Genomic DNA, 19,519 nt, shown 5'->3' with positions numbered 1-19,519 from the left:
AGACAGGGTGACACACAAGGGGAGAGAGAAAGACAGGGTGATACACAAGGAGAGAGAGAAAGACAGGGTGACACACAAGGAGAGAAAGACAGGGTGACACACAAGGAGAGAGAGAAAGACAGGGTGACACACAAGGGGAGAGAGAAAGACAGGGTGATACACAAGGAGAGAGAGAAAGACAGGGTGACACACAAGGAGAGAGAGAAAGACAGGGTGATACACAAGGATAGAAAGACAGGGTGACACACAAGGAGAGAGAGAGAAAGACAGGGTGACACACAAGGAGAGAAAGACAGGGTGACACACAAGGAGAGAGAGAGAAAGACAGGGTGACACACAAGGAGAGAGAGAAAGACAGGGTGACACACAAGGAGAGAGAGAAAGACAGGGTGACACACAAGGAGAGAGAGAAAGACAGGGTGATACACAAGGAGAGAAAGAAAGACAGGTTGACACACAAGGAGAGAAAGACAGGGTGACACACAAGGAGAGAGAAAGACAGGGTGATACACAAGGAGAGAGAGAAAGACAGGGTGACACACAAGGAAAGAGAAAGACAGGGTGACACACAAGGAGAGAGAAAGACAGGGTGATACACAAGGAAAGAGAGAAAGACAGGGTGATACACAAGGAGAGAGAAAGACAGGGTGATACACAGGGAGAGAAAGACAGGGTGATACACAAGGAGAGAGAGAAAGACAGGGTGATACACAAGGAGAGAGAGAAAGACAGGGTGATACACAAGGAGAGAGAGAAAGACAGGGTGATACACAAGGAGAGAGAGACAGGGTGACACACAAGGAGAGAGAGACAGGGTGATACACAAGGAGAGAGAGAAAGACAGGGTGACACACAAGGAGAGAGAAAGACAGGTGATACACAAGGAGAGAAAGACAGGGTGATACACAAGGAGAGAGAGAAAGACAGGGTGATACACAAGGAGAGAGAGAGAAAGACAGGGTGATACACAAGGAGAGAGAGAAAGACAGGGTGATACACAAGGAGAGAGAGAAAGACAGGGTGATACACAAGGAGAGAGAGAAAGACAGGGTGACACACAAGGAGAGAGAAAGACAGGGTGACACACAAGGAGAGAGAAAGACAGGGTGACACACAAGGAGAGAGAAAGACAGGGTGACACACAAGGAGAGAGAAAGACAGGGTGACACACAAGGAGAGAGAAAGACAGGGTGACACACAAGGAGAGAGAAAGACAGGGTGACACACAAGGAGAGAGAAAGACAGGGTGACACACAAGGAGAGAGAAAGACAGGGTGACACACAAGGAGAGAGAAAGACAGGGTGACACACAAGGAGAGAGAAAGACAGGGTGACACACAAGGAGAGAGAAAGACAGGGTGACACACAAGGAGAGAGAAAGACAGGGTGACACACAAGGAGAGAGAAAGACAGGGTGATACACAAGGAGAGAAAGACAGGGTGATACACAAGGAGAGAGAGAAAGACAGGGTGATACACAAGGAGAGAAAGACAGGGTGACACACAAGGAGAGAGAGAAAGACAGGGTGATACACAAGGAGAGAGAAAGACAGGGTGATACACAAGGAGAGAGAGAAAGACAGGGTGATACACAAGGAGAGAGAGAGACAGGGTGATACACAAGGAGAGAAAGACAGGCTGACACACAAGGAGAGAAAGACAGGGTGACACACAAGGAGAGAGAGAAAGACAGGGTGACACACAAGGAGAGAGAGAAAGACAGGGTGACACACAAGGAGAGAGAGAAAGACAGGGTGATACACAAGGAGAGAAAGACAGGGTGACACACAAGGAGAGAGAGAAAGACAGGGTGACACACAAGAAGAGAGAGAAACACAGGGTGATACACAAGGAGAGAGAGAAAGACAGGGTGACACACAAGGAGAGAAAGACAGGGTGATACACAAGGAGAGAGAAAGACAGGGTGACACACAAGGAGAGAAAGACAGGGTGACACACAAGGAGAGAAAGACAGGGTGACACACAAGGAGAGAGAAAGACAGGGTGATACACAAGGAGAGAAAGACAGGGTGATACACAAGGAGAGAAAGACAGGGTGACACACAAGGAGAGAAAGACAGGGTGACACACAAGGAGAGAGAAAGACAGGGTGATACACAAGGAGAGAGAGAAAGACAGGGTGATACACAAGGAGAGAAAGACAGGGTGATACACAAGGAGAGAGAAAGACAGGGTGATACACAAGGAGAGAGAAAGACAGGGTGACACACAAGGAAAGAGAAAGACAGGGTGACACACAAGGAGAGAGAGAAAGACAGGGTGACACACAAGGAGAGAAAGACAGGGTGATACACAAGGAGAGAGAGAAAGACAGGGTGACACACAAGGAGAGAGAGAAAGACAGGGTGACACACAAGGGGAGAGAGAAAGACAGGGTGATACACAAGGAGAGAGAGAAAGACAGGGTGACACACAAGGAGAGAGAGAAAGACAGGGTGACACACAAGGAGAGAGAGAAAGACAGGGTGATACACAAGGAGAGAGAGAAAGGGTGACACACAAGGAGAGAGAGAAAGACAGGGTGACACACAAGGAGAGAGAGAAAGACAGGGTGACACACAAGGAGAGAGAGAAAGACAGGGTGACACACAAGGAGAGAGAGAAAGACAGGGTGACACACAAGGAGAGAGAGAAAGACAGGGTGACACACAAGGAGAGAGAGAAAGACAGGGTGATACACAAGGAGAGAGAGACAGGGTGATACACAAGGAGAGAGAGAAAGGGTGACACACAAGGAGAGAGAGAAAGACAGGGTGACACACAAGGAGAGAGAGAAAGACAGGGTGACACACAAGGAGAGAGAGAAAGACAGGGTGACACACAAGGAGAGAGAGAGACAGGGTGACACACAAGGAGAGAGAGAGACAGGGTGATACACAAGGAGAGAGAAAGACAGGGTGATACACAAGGAGAGAAAGACAGGGTGATACACAAGGAGAGAGAGAAAGACAGGGTGACACACAAGGAGAGAGAAAGACAGGGTGATACACAAGGAGAGAAAGACAGGGTGACACACAAGGAGAGAGAGAAAGACAGGGTGATACACAAGGATAGAAAGACAGGGTGATACACAAGGAGAGAAAGACAGGGTGATACACAAGGAGAGAGAGAAAGACAGGGTGATACACAAGGAGAGAAAGACAGGGTGACACACAAGGAGAGAGAGAAAGACAGGGTGATACACAAGGAGAGAAAGACAGGGTGACACACAAGGAGAGAGAGAAAGACAGGGTGATACACAAGGATAGAAAGACAGGGTGACACACAAGGAGAGAAAGACAGGGTGATACACAAGGAGAGAGAGAAAGACAGGGTGACACACAAGGAGAGAGAAAGACAGGGTGACACACAATGAGAGAGAGAAAGACAGGGTGACACACAAGGAGAGAGAGAAAGACAGGGTGACACACAAGGAGAGAGAGAAAGACAGGGTGACACACAAGGAGAGAGAGAAAGACAGGGTGACACACAAGAAGAGAGAGAAACACAGGGTGACACACAAGGAAAGAGAAAGACAGGGTGATACACAAGGAGAGAGAAAGACAGGGTGACACACAAGGAGAGAGAGAAAGACAGGGTGACACACAAGGAAAGAGAAAGACAGGTGACAGTGACACACAAGGAGAGAGAGAAAGACAGGGTGACACACAAGGAGAGAGAAAGACAGGGTGACACACAAGGAAAGAGAGAAAGACAGGGTGATACACAAGGAGAGAGAGAAAGACAGGGTGATACACAAGGAAAGAGAAAGACAGGGTGACACACAAGGAGAGAGAGAAAGACAGGGTGACACACAAGGAGAGAAAGACAGGGTGATACACAAGGAGAGAAAAAGACAGGGTGATACACAAGGAGAGAAAGACAGGGTGATACACAAGGAGAGAAAAAGACAGGGTGATACACAAGGAGAGAAAGACAGGGTGACACACAAGGAGAGAGAGAAAGACAGGGTGACACACAAGGAGAGAGAAAGACAGGGTGACACACAAGGAGAGAAAGACAGGGTGACACACAAGGAGAGAGAAAGACAGGGTGACACACAAGGAGAGAAAGACAGGGTGATACACAAGGAGAGAGAGAAAGACAGGGTGATACACAAGGAGAGAAAGACAGGGTGATACACAAGGAGAGAAAGACAGGGTGACACACAAGGAGAGAGAAAGACAGGGTGACACACAAGGAGAGAGAAAGACAGGGTGATACACAAGGAGAGAAAGACAGGGTGATACACAAGGAGAGAAAGACAGGGTGACACACAAGGAGAGAGAGAAAGACAGGGTGACACACAAGGAGAGAGAGAAAGACAGGGTGACACACAAGGAGAGAGAGAAAGACAGGTGACACACAAGGAGAGAGAAAGACAGGGTGATACACAAGGAAAGAGAGAAAGACAGGGTGACACACAAGGAGAGAGAGAAAGACAGGTGACACACAAGGAGAGAGAGAAAGACAGGGTGACACACAAGGAGAGAGAGAAAGACAGGGTGATACACAAGGAGAGAGAAAGACAGGGTGACACACAAGGAGAGAGAGAGAAAGACAGGGTGACACACAAGGAGAGAGAGAAAGACAGGGTGACACACAAGGAGAGAGAGAAAGACAGGGTGACACACAAGGAGAGAAAGACAGGGTGACACACAAGGAGAGAGAAAGACAGGGTGATACACAAGGAGAGAGAGAAAGACAGGGTGACACACAAGGAGAGAGAAAGACAGGGTGACACACAAGGAGAGAGAGAAAGACAGGGTGATACACAAGGAGAGAGAGAAAGACAGGGTGACACACAAGGAGAGAGAGAAAGACAGGGTGATACACAAGGAGAGAGAAAGACAGGGTGACACACAAGGAGAGAGAGAAAGACAGGGTGACACACAAGGAGAGAGAGAAAGACAGGGTGACACACAAGGAGAGAGAGAAAGACAGGGTGACACACAAGGAGAGAAAGACAGGGTGACACACAAGGAGAGAGAGAAAGACAGGGTGATACACAAGGAGAGAGAAAGACAGGGTGACACACAAGGAGAGAAAGAAAGACAGGGTGACACACAAGGAGAGAGAGAAAGACAGGGTGACACACAAGGAGAGAGAGAAAGACAGGGTGATACACAAGGAGAGAGAGAAAGACAGGGTGATACACAAGGAGAGAGAGAGACAGGGTGATACACAAGGAGAGAGAAAGACAGGGTGACACACAAGGAGAGAGAAAGACAGGGTGATACACAAGGAGAGAGAGAGAAAGACAGGGTGACACACAAGGAGAGAGAAAGACAGGGTGATACACAAGGAGAGAGAGAAAGACAGGGTGACACACAAGGAGAGAGAGAAAGACAGGGTGACACACAAGGAGAGAGAGAAAGACAGGGTGATACACAAGGAGAGAGAGAGACAGGGTGACACACAAGGAGAGAGAGAAAGACAGGGTGATACACAAGGAGAGAGAAAGACAGGGTGACACACAAGGAGAGAGAGAAAGACAGGGTGACACACAAGGAGAGAGAAAGACAGGGTGACACACAAGGAGAGAGAGAAAGACAGGGTGACACACAAGGAGAGAGAAAGACAGGGTGATACACAAGGAGAGAGAGAAAGACAGGGTGACACACAAGGAAAGAGAGAAAGACAGGGTGATACACAAGGAGAGAGAGAAAGACAGGGTGATACACAAGGAGAGAGAAAGACAGGGTGACACACGAGGAGAGAAAGACAGGGTGATACACAAGGAGAGAGAGAAAGACAGGGTGATACACAAGGAGAGAAAGACAGGGTGATACACAAGGAGAGAGAAAGACAGGGTGACACACAAGGAGAGAGAGAAAGACAGGGTGATACACAAGGAGAGAAAGACAGGGTGACACACAAGGAGAGAGAGAAAGACAGGGTGATACACAAGGAGAGAGAGAAAGACAGGGTGATACACAAGGAGAGAAAGACAGGGTGATACACAAGGAGAGAGAGAAAGACAGGGTGATACACAAGGAGAGAAAGACAGGGTGACACACAAGGAGAGAGAGAAAGACAGGGTGATACACAAGGAGAGAGAAAGACAGGGTGACACACAAGGAGAGAGAGAAAGACAGGGTGATACACAAGGAGAGAGAAAGACAGGGTGACACACAAGGAGAGAAAGACAGGGTGATACACAAGGAGAGAGAAAGACAGGGTGATACACAAGGAGAGAAAGACAGGGTGATACACAAGGAGAGAAAGACAGGGTGACACACAAGGAGAGAGAAAGACAGGGTGATACACAAGGAGAGAGAAAGACAGGGTGATACACAAGGAGAGAAAGACAGGGTGATACACAAGGAGAGAAAGACAGGGTGACACACAAGGAGAGAGAGAAAGACAGGGTGACACACAAGGAGAGAGAGAAAGACAGGGTGATACACAAGGAGAGAGAGAAAGACAGGGTGACACACAAGGAGAGAAAGACAGGGTGACACACAAGGAGAGAGAGAAAGACAGGGTGACACACAAGGAGAGAGAGAAAGACAGGGTGACACACAAGGAGAGAGAGAAAGACAGGGTGACACACAAGGAGAGAGAGAAAGACAGGGTGATACACAAGGAGAGAAAGACAGGGTGACACACAAGGAGAGAGAGAGAAAGACAGGTGACACACAAGGAAAGAGAAAGACAGGGTGACACACAAGGAGAGAGAGAGAAAGACAGGTGACACACAAGGAGAGAGAGAAAGACAGGGTGACACACAAGGAGAGAGAGAAAGACAGGGTGACACACAAGGAGAGAGAGAAAGACAGGGTGATACACAAGGAGAGAAAGAAAGACAGGTTGACACACAAGGAGAGAAAGACAGGGTGACACACAAGGAGAGAGAAAGACAGGGTGATACACAAGGAAAGAGAGAAAGACAGGGTGACACACAAGGAGAGAGAAAGACAGGGTGATACACAAGGAGAGAGAAAGACAGGGTGACACACAAGGAGAGAAAGAAAGACAGGGTGACACACAAGGAGAGAGAGAAAGACAGGGTGACACACAAGGAGAGAGAGAAAGACAGGGTGATACACAAGGAGAGAGAGAAAGACAGGGTGATACACAAGGAGAGAGAAAGACAGGGTGACACACAAGGAGAGAGAAAGACAGGGTGACACACAAGGAGAGAGAAAGACAGGGTGATACACAAGGAGAGAGAAAGACAGGGTGACACACAAGGAAAGAGAGAAAGACAGGGTGACACACAAGGAGAGAGAGAAAGACAGGGTGACACACAAGGAGAGAGAGAAAGACAGGGTGACACACAAGGAGAGAGAGAAAGACAGGGTGACACACAAGGAGAGAAAGAAAGACAGGGTGATACACAAGGAGAGAGAGAAAGACAGGGTGATACACAAGGAGAGAGAGAAAGACAGGGTGATACACAAGGAGAGAGAGAAAGACAGGGTGATACACAAGGAGAGAGAGAAAGACAGGGTGACACACAAGGAGAGAGAGAAAGACAGGGTGACACACAAGGAGAGAGAGAAAGACAGGGTGACACACAAGGAGAGAGAGAAAGACAGGATGACACACAAGGAGAGAAAGAAAGACAGGGTGATACACAAGGAGAGAGAGAAAGACAGGGTGATACACAAGGAGAGAGAGAAAGACAGGGTGATACACAAGGAGAGAGAGAAAGACAGGGTGATACACAAGGAGAGAGAGAAAGACAGGGTGACACACAAGGAGAGAGAGAAAGACAGGGTGATACACAAGGAGAGAGAGAAAGACAGGGTGACACACAAGGAGAGAGAGAAAGACAGGGTGACACACAAGGAGAAAAAGACAGGGTGACACACAAGGAGAGAGAGAAAGACAGGGTGACACACAAGGAGAGAGAGAAAGACAGGGTGACACACAAGGAGAGAGAGAAAGACAGGGTGACACACAAGGAGAGAAAGACAGGGTGACACACAAGGAGAGAGAGAGAAAGACAGGTGACACACAAGGAGAGAAAGACAGGGTGACACACAAGGAGAGAGAAAGACAGGGTGATACACAAGGAAAGAGAGAAAGACAGGGTGATACACAAGGAGAGAAAGACAGGTTGATACACAAGGAGAAAGAAAGACAGGGTGATACACAAGGAGAGAAAGACAGGGTGACACACAAGGAGAGAGAAAGACAGGGTGATACACAAGGAGAGAGAAAGACAGGGTGACACACAAGGAGAGAGAAAGACAGGGTGATACACAAGGAGAGAGAGAAAGACAGGGTGATACACAAGGAGAGAAAGACAGGGTGATACACAAGGAGAGAGAAAGACAGGGTGATACACAAGGAGAGAGAGAAAGACAGGGTGATACACAAAGAGAAAGACAGGGTGACACACAAGGAGAGAGAAAGACAGGGTTATACACAAGGAGAGAGAAAGACAGGGTGACACACAAGGAGAGAGAAAGACAGGGTGATACACAAGGAGAGAGAAAGACAGGGTGATACACAAGGAGAGAGAAAGACAGGGTGACACACAAGGAGAGAGAAAGACAGGGTGATACACAAGGAGAGAGAAAGACAGGGTGATACACAAGGAGAGAGAAAGACAGGGTGATACACAAGGAGAGAGAAAGACAGGGTGATACACAAGGAGAGAGAAAGACAGGGTGACACACAAGGAGAGAGAAAGACAGGGTGATACACAAGGAGAGAGAAAGACAGGGTGATACACAAGGAGAGAGAAAGACAGGGTGACACACAAGGAGAGAGAAAGACAGGGTGACACACAAGGAGAGAGAGAAAGACAGGGTGATACACAAGGAGAGAAAGACAGGGTGATACACAAGGAGAGAGAGAAAGACAGGGTGACACACAAAGAGAGAAAGACAGGGTGATACACAAGGAGAGAGAAAGACAGGGTGATACACAAGGAGAGAGAAAGACAGGGTGACACACAAGGAGAGAAAAAGACAGGGTGATACACAAGGAGAGAGAGAAAGACAGGGTGACACACAAGGAGAGAAAGACAGGGTGATACACAAGGAGAGAGAGAAAGACAGGGTGACACACAAGGAGAGAGAAAGACAGGGTGACACACAAGGAGAGAGAGAAAGACAGGGTGACACACAAGGAGAGAAAGACAGGGTGATACACAAGGAGAGAGAGAAAGACAGGGTGACACACAAGGAGAGAGAGAAAGACAGGGTGACACACAAGGAGAGAAAGACAGGGTGACACACAAGGAGAGAAAGACAGGGTGACACACAAGGAGAGAGAGAAAGACAGGGTGATACACAAGGAGAGAGAGAAAGACAGGGTGACACACAAGGAGAGAGAGAAAGACAGGGTGACACACAAGGAGAGAGAAAGACAGGGTGACACACAAGGAGAGAGAGAAAGACAGGGTGACACACAAGGAGAGAGAGAAAGACAGGCTGATACACAAGGAGAGAGAGAAAGACAGGGTGATACACAAGGAGAGAGAGAAAGACAGGGTGACACACAAGGAGAGAGAGAAAGACAGGGTGACACACAAGGAGAGAGAGAAAGACAGGGTGACACACAAGGAGAGAGAGAAAGACAGGGTGACACACAAGGAGAGAGAAAGACAGGGTGACACACAAGGAGAGAAAGACAGGGTGACACACAAGGAGAGAAAGACAGGGTGACACACAAGGAGAGAGAGAAAGACAGGGTGATACACAAGGAGAGAGAGAAAGACAGGGTGACACACAAGGAGAGAGAGAAAGACAGGGTGACACACAAGGAGAGAGAAAGACAGGGTGACACACAAGGAGAGAGAGAAAGACAGGGTGACACACAAGGAGAGAGAGAAAGACAGGCTGATACACAAGGAGAGAGAGAAAGACAGGGTGACACACAAGGAGAGAAAGACAGGGTGACACACAAGGAGAGAGAGAAAGACAGGGTGACACACAAGGAGAGAGAAAGACAGGGTGACACACAAGGAGAGAGAGAAAGACAGGGTGACACACAAAGAGAGAGAGAAAGACAAGGTGACACACAAGGAGAGAGAGAAAGACAGGTGACACACAAGGAAAGAGAAAGACAGGGTGACACACAAGGAGAGAGAGAGAAAGACAGGGTGACACACAAGGAGAGAGAAAGACAGGGTGACACACAAGGAGAGAAAGACAGGGTGACACACAAGGAGAGAGAAAGACAGGGTGATACACAAGGAGAGAAAGACAGGGTGATACACAAGGAGAGAGAAAGACAGGGTGACACACAAGGAGAGAGAGAAAGACAGGGTGATACACAAGGAGAGAGAGAAAGACAGGGTGACACACAAGGAGAAAAAGACAGGGTGACACACAAGGAGAGAGAGAAAGACAGGGTGACACACAAGGAGAGAGAGAAAGACAGGGTGACACACAAGGAGAGAGAGAAAGACAGGGTGACACACAAGGAGAGAGAGAAAGACAGGGTGATACACAAGGAGAGAGAAAGACAGGGTGACACACAAGGAGAGAGAGAAAGACAGGGTGACACACAAGGAGAGAGAGACAGGGTGATACACAAGGAGAGAGAGAAAGACAGGGTGACACACAAGGAGAGAAAGACAGGGTGATACACAAGGAGAGAAAAAGACAGGGTGATACACAAGGAGAGAAAGACAGGGTGACACACAAGGAGAGAGAAAGACAGGGTGACACACAAGGAGAGAAAGACAGGGTGACACACAAGGAGAGAGAAAGACAGGGTGATACACAAGGAGAGAGAAAGACAGGGTGACACACAAGGAGAGAGAAAGACAGGGTGATACACAAGGAGAGAGAGAAAGACAGGGTGATACACAAGGAGAGAAAGACAGGGTGATACACAAGGAGAGAGAGACAGGGTGACACACAAGGAGAGAGAAAGACAGGGTGACACACAAGGAGAGAGAGAAAGACAGGGTGATACACAAGGAGAGAGAAACACAGGGTGACACACAAGGAGAGAGAAAGACAGGGTGACACACAAGGAGAGAGAAAGACAGGGTGATACACAAGGAGAGAGAAAGACAGGGTGACACACAAGGAGAGAGAAAGACAGGGTGACACACAAGGAGAGAGAAAGACAGGGTGATACACAAGGAGAGAGAGAAAGACAGGGTGACACACAAGGAGAGAGAGAAAGACAGGGTGATACACAAGGAGAGAAAGACAGGGTGACACACAAGGAGAGAGAAAGACAGGGTGACACACAAGGAGAGAGAAAGACAGGGTGACACACAAGGAGAGAGAAAGACAGGGTGACACACAAGGAGAGAGAGAAAGACAGGGTGATACACAAGGAGAGAGAGAAAGACAGGGTGATACACAAGGAGAGAAAGACAGGGTGACACACAAGGAGAGAGAAAGACAGGGTGACACACAAGGAGAGAGAGAAAGACAGGGTGATACACAAGGAGAGAGAGAAAGACAGGGTGACACACAAGGAAAGAGAAAGACAGGGTGACACACAAGGAGAGAGAAAGACAGGGTGACACACAAGGAGAGAGAAAGACAGGGTGATACACAAGGAGAGAGAAAGACAGGGTGATACACAAGGAGAGAGAGAAAGACAGGGTGATACACAAGGAGAGAAAGACAGGGTGACACACAAGGAGAGAGAAAGACAGGGTGATACACAAGGAGAGAGAGAAAGACAGGGTGACACACAAGGAGAGAGAGAAAGACAGGGTGACACACAAGGAGAGAGAGAAAGACAGGGTGATACACAAGGAGAGAGAGAAAGACAGGATGACACACAAGGAGAGAAAGACAGGGTGACACACAAGGAGAGAGAAAGACAGGGTGATACACAAGGAGAGAGAGAAATACAGGGTGACACACAAGGAGAGAGAAAGACAGGGTGACACACAAGGAGAGAGAGAAAGACAGGGTGACACACAAGGAGAGAGAGAAAGACAGGGTGACACACAAGGAGAGAGAGAAAGACAGGGTGATACACAAGGAGAGAGAAAGACAGGGTGACACACAAGGAGAGAGAGAAAGACAGGATGACACACAAGGAGAGAGAGAAAGACAGGGTGATACACAAGGAGAGAGAGAAAGACAGGGTGACACACAAGGAGAGAGAAAGACAGGGTGATACACAAGGAGAGAGAGACAGGGTGACACACAAGGAGAGAGAGAAAGACAGGGTGATACACAAGGAGAGAAAGACAGGGTGACACACAAGGAGAGAGAGAGACAGGGTGATACACAAGGAGAGAGAGAAAGACAGGGTGACACACAAGGAGAGAGAGAAAGACAGGGTGACACACAAGGAGAGAGAGAAAGACAGGGTGACACACAAGGAGAGAGAGAGACAGGGTGATACACAAGGAGAGAGAGAAAGACAGGGTGACACACAAGGAGAGAGAGAAAGACAGGGTGACACACAAGGAGAGAGAGAAAGACAGGGTGACACACAAGGAGAGAGAGAAAGACAGGGTGACACACAAGGAGAGAGAGAAAGACAGGGTGACACACAAGGAGAGAGAGAAAGACAGGGTGACACACAAGGAGAGAGAGAAAGACAGGGTGACACACAAGGAAAGAGAAAGACAGGGTGACACACAAGGAGAGAGAGAAAGACAGGGTGATACACAAGGAGAGAGAGAAAGACAGGGTGATACACAAGGAGAGAGAGAAAGACAGGGTGATACACAAGGAGAGAAAGACAGGGTGATACACAAGGAGAGAGAGAAAGACAGGGTGATACACAAGGAGAGAGAGAAAGACAGGGTGACACACAAGGAGAGAGAAAGACAGGGTGACACACAAGGAGAGAGAGAAAGACAGGGTGACACACAAGGAAAGAGAAAGACAGGGTGACACACAAGGAGAGAGAGAAAGACAGGGTGACACACAAGGAGAGAGAGAAAGACAGGTGACACACAAGGAGAGAGAGACAGGGTGATACACAAGGAGAGAAAGACAGGGTGATACACAAGGAGAGAGAGACAGGGTGACACACAAGGAGAGAGAGAAAGACAGGGTGACACACAAGGAGAGAGAGAAAGACAGGGTGACACACAAGGAGAGAGAGAAAGACAGGGTGACACACAAGGAGAGAGAGAAAGACAGGGTGATACACAAGGAGAGAGAGAAAGACAGGATGACACACAAGGAAAGAGAAAGACAGGGTGATACACAAGGAGAGAGAGAAAGACAGGGTGACACACAAGGAGAGAAAGACAGGGTGACACACAAGGAGAGAGAGAAAGACAGGGTGACACACAAGGAGAGAGAAAGACAGGGTGACACACAAGGAGAGAGAGAAAGACAGGGTGACACACAAGGAGAGAGAGAAAGACAGGGTGATACACAAGGAGAGAGAGAAAGACAGGGTGATACACAAGGAGAGAGAGAAAGACAGGGTGACACACAAGGAGAGAGAGAAAGACAGGATGACACACAAGGAGAGAGAGAAAGACAGGGTGACACACAAGGAGAGAGAGAAAGACAGGGTGATACACAAGGAGAGAGAGAAAGACAGGGTGACACACAAGGAGAGAGAGAAAGACAGGGTGATACACAAGGAGAGAGAAAGACAGGGTGACACACAAGGAGAGAGAGAAAGACAGGGTGACACACAAGGAAAGAGAGAAAGACAGGGCGACACACAAGGAAAGAGAGAAAGACAGGGTGATACACAAGGAGAGAGAAAGACAGGTGACACACAAGGAGAGAGAGAAAGACAAGGTGACACACAAGGAGAGAGAGAAAGACAGGGTGACACACAAGGAGAGAGAGAAAGACAGGGTGACACACAAGGAGAGAGAGAAAGACAGGGTGACACACAAGGAGAGAGAGAAAGACAGGGTGACACACAAGGAGAGAGAGAAAGACAGGGTGACACACAAGGAGAGAGAGAAAGACAGGGTGACACACAAGGAGAGAGAGAAAGACAGGGTGATACACAAGGAGAGAGAAAGACAGGGTGACACACAAGGAGAGAGAGAAAGACAGGATGACACACAAGGAAAGAGAAAGACAGGGTGACACACAAGGAGAGAGAAAGACAGGGTGACACACAAGGAGAGAGAAAGACAGGGTGACACACAAGGAGAGAGAAAGACAGGGTAACACACAAGGAGAGAGAGAAAGACAGGGTGACACACAAGGAGAGAGAGAAAGACAGGGTGACACACAAGGAAAGAGAAAGACAGGGTGATACACAAGGAGAGAGAGAAAGACAGGGTGACACACAAGGAGAGAGAGAAAGACAGGGTGACACACAAGGAGAGAGAGAAAGACAGGGTGATACACAAGGAGAGAGAAAGACAGGGTGACACACAAGGAGAGAGAGAAAGACAGGGTGACACACAAGGAAAGAGAAAGACAGGGTGACACACAAGGAGAGAGAGAAAGACAGGGTGACACACAAGGAGAGAGAAAGACAGGGTGACACACAAGGAGAGAGAAAGACAGGGTGACACACAAGGAGAGAGAGAGAAAGACAGGGTGACACACAAGGAGAGAGAAAGACAGGGTTACACACAAGGAAAGAGAAAGACAGGGTGACACACAAGGAAAGAGAAAGACAGGGTGACACACAAGGAGAGAGAGACAGGGTGACACACAAGGAGAGAAAGACAGGGTGATACACAAGGAGAGAAAGACAGGGTGATACACAAGGAGAGAAAGACAGGGTGATACACAAGGAGAGAAAGACAGGGTGATACACAAGGAGAGAAAGACAGGGTGATACACAAGGAGAGAGAGACAGGGTGACACACAAGGAGAGAAAGACAGGGTGATACACAAGGAGAGAGAGGAAGACAGGGTGATACACAAGGAAAGAGAAAGACAGGATGACACACAAGGAAAGAGAAAGACAGGGTGATACACAAGGAGAGAGAGACAGGGTGACACACAAGGAGAGAAAGACAGGGTGATACACAAGGAGAGAAAGACAGGGTGATACACAAGGAGAGAAAGACAGGGTGATACACAAGGAGAGAAAGACAGGGTGATACACAAGGAGAGAAAGACAGGGTGATACACAAGGAGAGAAAGACAGGGTGACACACAAGGAGAGAAAGACAGGGTGATACACAAGGAGAGAGAGGAAGACAGGGTGATACACAAGGAAAGAGAAAGACAGGATGACACACAAGGAGAGAGAGAAAGACAGGGTGACACACAAGAAGAGAGAGAAACACAGGGTGACACACAAGGAAAGAGAAAGACAGGTGACACACAAAGAGAGAGAGAAAGACAAGGTGACACACAAGGAGAGAGAGAAAGACAGGATGACACACAAGGAGAGAGAGAAAGACAGGTTGACACACAAGGAGAGAAAGACAGGGTGATACACAAGGAGAGAAAGACAGGGTGATACACAAGGAGAGAAAGACAGGGTGACACACAAGGAGAGAGAGAAAGACAGGGTGATACACAAGGAGAGAAAGACAGGGTGACACACAAGGAGAGAAAGACAGGGTGATACACAAGGAGAGAGAGGAAGACAGGGTGATACACAAGGAAAGAGAAAGACAGGATGACACACAAGGAGAGAGAGAAAGACAGGGTGATACACAAGGAGAGAGAGGAAGACAGGGTGATACACAAGGAAAGAGAAAGACAGGATGACACACAAGGAAAGAGAAAGACAGGGTGATACACAAGGAGAGAAAGACAGGGTGACACACAAGGAGAGAGAGAGACAGGGTGACACACAAGGAGAGAGAAAGACAGGGTGACACACAAGGAGAGAGAAAGACAGGGTGACACACAAGGAGAGAGAAAGACAGGGTGACACACAAGGAGAGAGAGGAAGACAGGTGACACACAAGGAAAGAGAAAGACAGGGTGACACACAAGGAGAGAGAAAGACAGGGTGACACACAAGGAGAGAGAGGAAGACAGGTGACACACAAGGAAAGAGAAAGACAGGGTGACACACAAGGAGAGAGAAAGACAGGGTGACACACAAGGAAAGAGAAAGACAGGGTGACACACAAGGAGAGAGAAAGACAGGGTGACACACAAGGAGAGAGAGGAAGACAGGTGACACACAAGGAAAGAGAAAGACAGGGTGATACACAAGGAGAGAGAGAAAGACAGGGTGACACACAAGGAGAGAGAGAAAGACAGGGTGACACACAAGGAGAGAGAGAAAGACAGGGTGACACACAAGGAGAGAGAGAAAGACAGGGTGACACACAAGGAAAGAGAAAGACAGGGTGACACACAAGGAGAGAGAGAAAGACAGGGTGACACACAAGAAGAGAGAGAAACACAGGGTGACACACAAGGAAAGAGAAAGACAGGGTGACACACAAGGAGAGAGAAAGACAGGGTGACACACAAGGAGAGAGAAAGACAGGGTGACACACAAGGAGAGAGAGAAAGACAGGGTGACACACAAGGAGAGAAAGACAGGGTGACACACAAGGAGAGAGAAAGACAGGGTGACACACAAGGAGAGAGAGAAAGACAGGGTGACACACAAGGAGAGAGAGAAAGACAGGGTGACACACAAGGAGAGAGAGAAAGACAGGGTGACACACAAGGAGAGTAAGACAGGGTGACACACAAGGAGAGAGAGAGACAGGGTGACACACAAGGAGAGAGAGAAAGACAGGGTGATACACAAGGAGAGAAAGACAGGGTGACACACAAGGAGAGAAAGACAGGGTGACACACAAGGAGAGAGAGAAAGACAGGGTGACACACAAGGAGAGAGAGAAAGACAGGATGACACACAAGGAAAGAGAAAGACAGGGTGACACACAAGGAGAGAGAGAAAGACAGGGTGATACACAAGGAGAGAGAAAGACAGGGTGACACACAAGGAGAGAAAGACAGGGTGATACACAAGGAGAGAGAGAAAGACAGGGTGATACACAAGGAGAGAGAAAGACAGGGTGACACACAAGGAGAGAGAAAGACAGGTCACACACAAGGAGAGAGAGAAAGACAGGGTGATACACAAGGAGAGAGAGAAAGACAGGGTGACACACAAGGAGAGAGAGAAAGACAGGTCACACACAAGGAGAGAGAGAAAGACAGGTCACACACCTTGCTAGAGCCACTGTCCACACAAGGAGAGAGAGAAAGACAGGGTGACACACAAGGAGAGAGAGAAAGACAGGTGACACACAAGGAGAGAGAGAGAGTAAGACAGGCCACACACCTTGCTAGAGCCACTGTCCACACTGTCCTGTGTGTGGGTATTGTAGGGGGAAGAGGGTGGTTTTTTCCTTCCGGACTCTGTCGGACTCTGCAGCTGTGCGAATTCGGCATCAACATTCTCCGTCCTGCTCCTTGTCCGGAAGGTCATCTGAAGGCGACATTCACCACAATATGACTTATTCCCCTTGTCTTCAATTCACGATTCGCCTAGTGGTAAGGCGTCCGCCCCGTGATCGGGAGGTCGTGGGTTCGAACCCCGGCCGGGTCATACCTAAGACTTTAAAATTGGCAATCTAGTGGTTGCCCCGCCTGGCGTCTGGCATTATGGGGTTAGTGCTAGAACTGGTTGGTCCGGTGTCAGAATAATGTGACTGGGTGAGACATGAAGCCTGTGCTGCGACTTCTGTCTTGTGTGTGGCGCACGTTATATGTCAAAGCAGCACCGCCCTGATATGGCCCTTCGTGGTCGGCTGGGCGTTAAGCAAACAAACAAAATTCACGATTCACTGTCATTTACACATTTCCCTGCCAGGCACAATTTATAAGAACCATCGCTATCATGACAGAAAGAGTTCTCCTGTGATGAAAACTATTATCTACACCTAAGAACCATCGCTATCATGACAGAAAGAGTTCTCCTGTGATGAAAACTATTATCTACACCTAAGAACCATCGCTATCATGACAGAAAGAGTTCTCCTGTGATGAAAACTATTATCTACACCTAAGAACCATCGCTATCATGACAGAAATAGTTCTCCTGTGATGAAAACTATTATCTACACCTAAGAACCATCACATTCACAACAGAAAGGGTTATCCTGTGATGAAAACTATTATCTACACCTAAGAACCATCACATTCACAACAGAAAGGGTTATCCTGTGATGAAAACTATTATCTACACCTAAGAACCATCGCTATCATGACAGAAAGAGTTCTCCTGTGATGAAAACTATTATCTACACCTAAGAACCATCGCTATCATGACAGAAAGAGTTCTCCTGTGATGAAAACTATTATCTACACCTAAGAACCATCACATTCACGACAGAAAGGGTTATCCTGTGATGAAAACTATCGACACATAAGAATCAGACCTACCGGATTTTCGGTCAGGCGCGCCACAATCTGCGCTTAGGGGGCTTTCTGTCAATCAAGGCAAAAATTACTTAGTTACTTTGGGGGCTTTCTGTCAATCAAGGCAAAAATTACTTAGTTACTTAGGGGGCTTTCTGTCAATCAAGGCAAAAATTACTTAGTTACTTAGGGGGCTTTCTGTCAATCAAGGCAAAAATTACTTAGTTACTTAGGGGGCTTTCTGTCAATCAAGGCAAATATTACTTAGTTACTTATGAGTTCTCTGGCATATGGGGCCTGTTATCGACTTTTTGGTTTGTGAGCTGCGCTCTACGCTCTGTCAATCTCACAGTTGTAGTTTCCTTAACTTGATCACTGCCTCTATTTTCCCGTTAACTTTGTATTTGGGAAAGCCAGTATAACAGACCTTCTTCAGGTTTGTGACGACAGCCTTGGTCTTGGTTTTCTTGACCCCGGCAACCTTGGTGGCTACTGGGTCTTTCTTGAACACTTGCTTGCCCCTCTGGCTTTTGTTCTTCCCCATCCTCACCTCTGATTGGATTACATTGACCAATCGGATAATAGACAAAACCACATTATCATATCATAATCACGTTGCTGAAATCCACATAAAAGGAAAACTGATATTGATATATTGATACCACAGGGTGACCCCCCAAAAATGCAACCCTCGAAAATGCTAATAACTTCTACATCTGTTGACCGAATCACTTTAAATTTGGATGACATAAACTTCAGCCTATGCATGACCCTTCCACAAAAAGGCAATTTTGCACTGCATATGTTCTGACTTTTGTGTAAATTAAAAACAAGTTGCTAAATTCGGCGATCGACTCAACAGAACGAGATTTGACATTGAGCAGTAGCAATTCTTACCTGATTTAAACCCTCTAGACTTTTACCTTTTGAATTATCAGAATGTCTGAGTATACACAAACACACCCTTCACCTTCTCAACACACCCTTCACCTTCTAGATCATCGGTGACCTGAAGAACGCAGTTACAGCTAGGTTCAGGGCAATCCCTAGACAGGACTAGCTTACAGCTAGGTTCAGGGCAATCCCTAGACAGGAAAGCTTACAGCTAGGTTCAGGGCAATCCCTAGACAGGAAAGCTTACAGCTAGGTTCAGGGCAATCCCTAGACAGGAAAGCTTACAGCTAGGTTCAGGGCAATCCCTAGACAGGAAAGCTTACAGCTAGGTTCAGGGCAATCCCTAGACAGGAAAGCTTACAGCTAGGTTCAGGGCAATCCCTAGACAGGAAAGCTTACAGCTAGGTTCAGGGCAATCCCTAGACATGAAAGCTTACAGCTAGGTTCAGGGC

General features: G+C 47.8%; 1 protein-coding gene across 1 annotated transcript in view; it reads right to left on the bottom strand.

The window, feature by feature from the left end:
• The window catches only part of LOC138958861 (uncharacterized), a 316,763-nt gene that overhangs the window by 23,646 nt on the left and 273,598 nt on the right, over window positions 1-19,519 (bottom strand). Inside the window, exon 2 of the mRNA XM_070330168.1 lies at window positions 17,095-17,241. The gene's annotated coding sequence lies outside the window, so the exon portion shown is untranslated. The remainder of the gene's footprint in view (window positions 1-17,094; window positions 17,242-19,519) is intronic.

The sequence above is a fragment of the Littorina saxatilis genome, linkage group LG1 (assembly GCF_037325665.1).
Source record: "Littorina saxatilis isolate snail1 linkage group LG1, US_GU_Lsax_2.0, whole genome shotgun sequence".
Lineage (NCBI taxonomy): Eukaryota > Metazoa > Mollusca > Gastropoda > Littorinimorpha > Littorinidae > Littorina > Littorina saxatilis.
The sequence above is the reverse complement of the archived record's forward strand: the minus strand, read 5'-3'. Positions and strand labels throughout refer to the sequence as shown.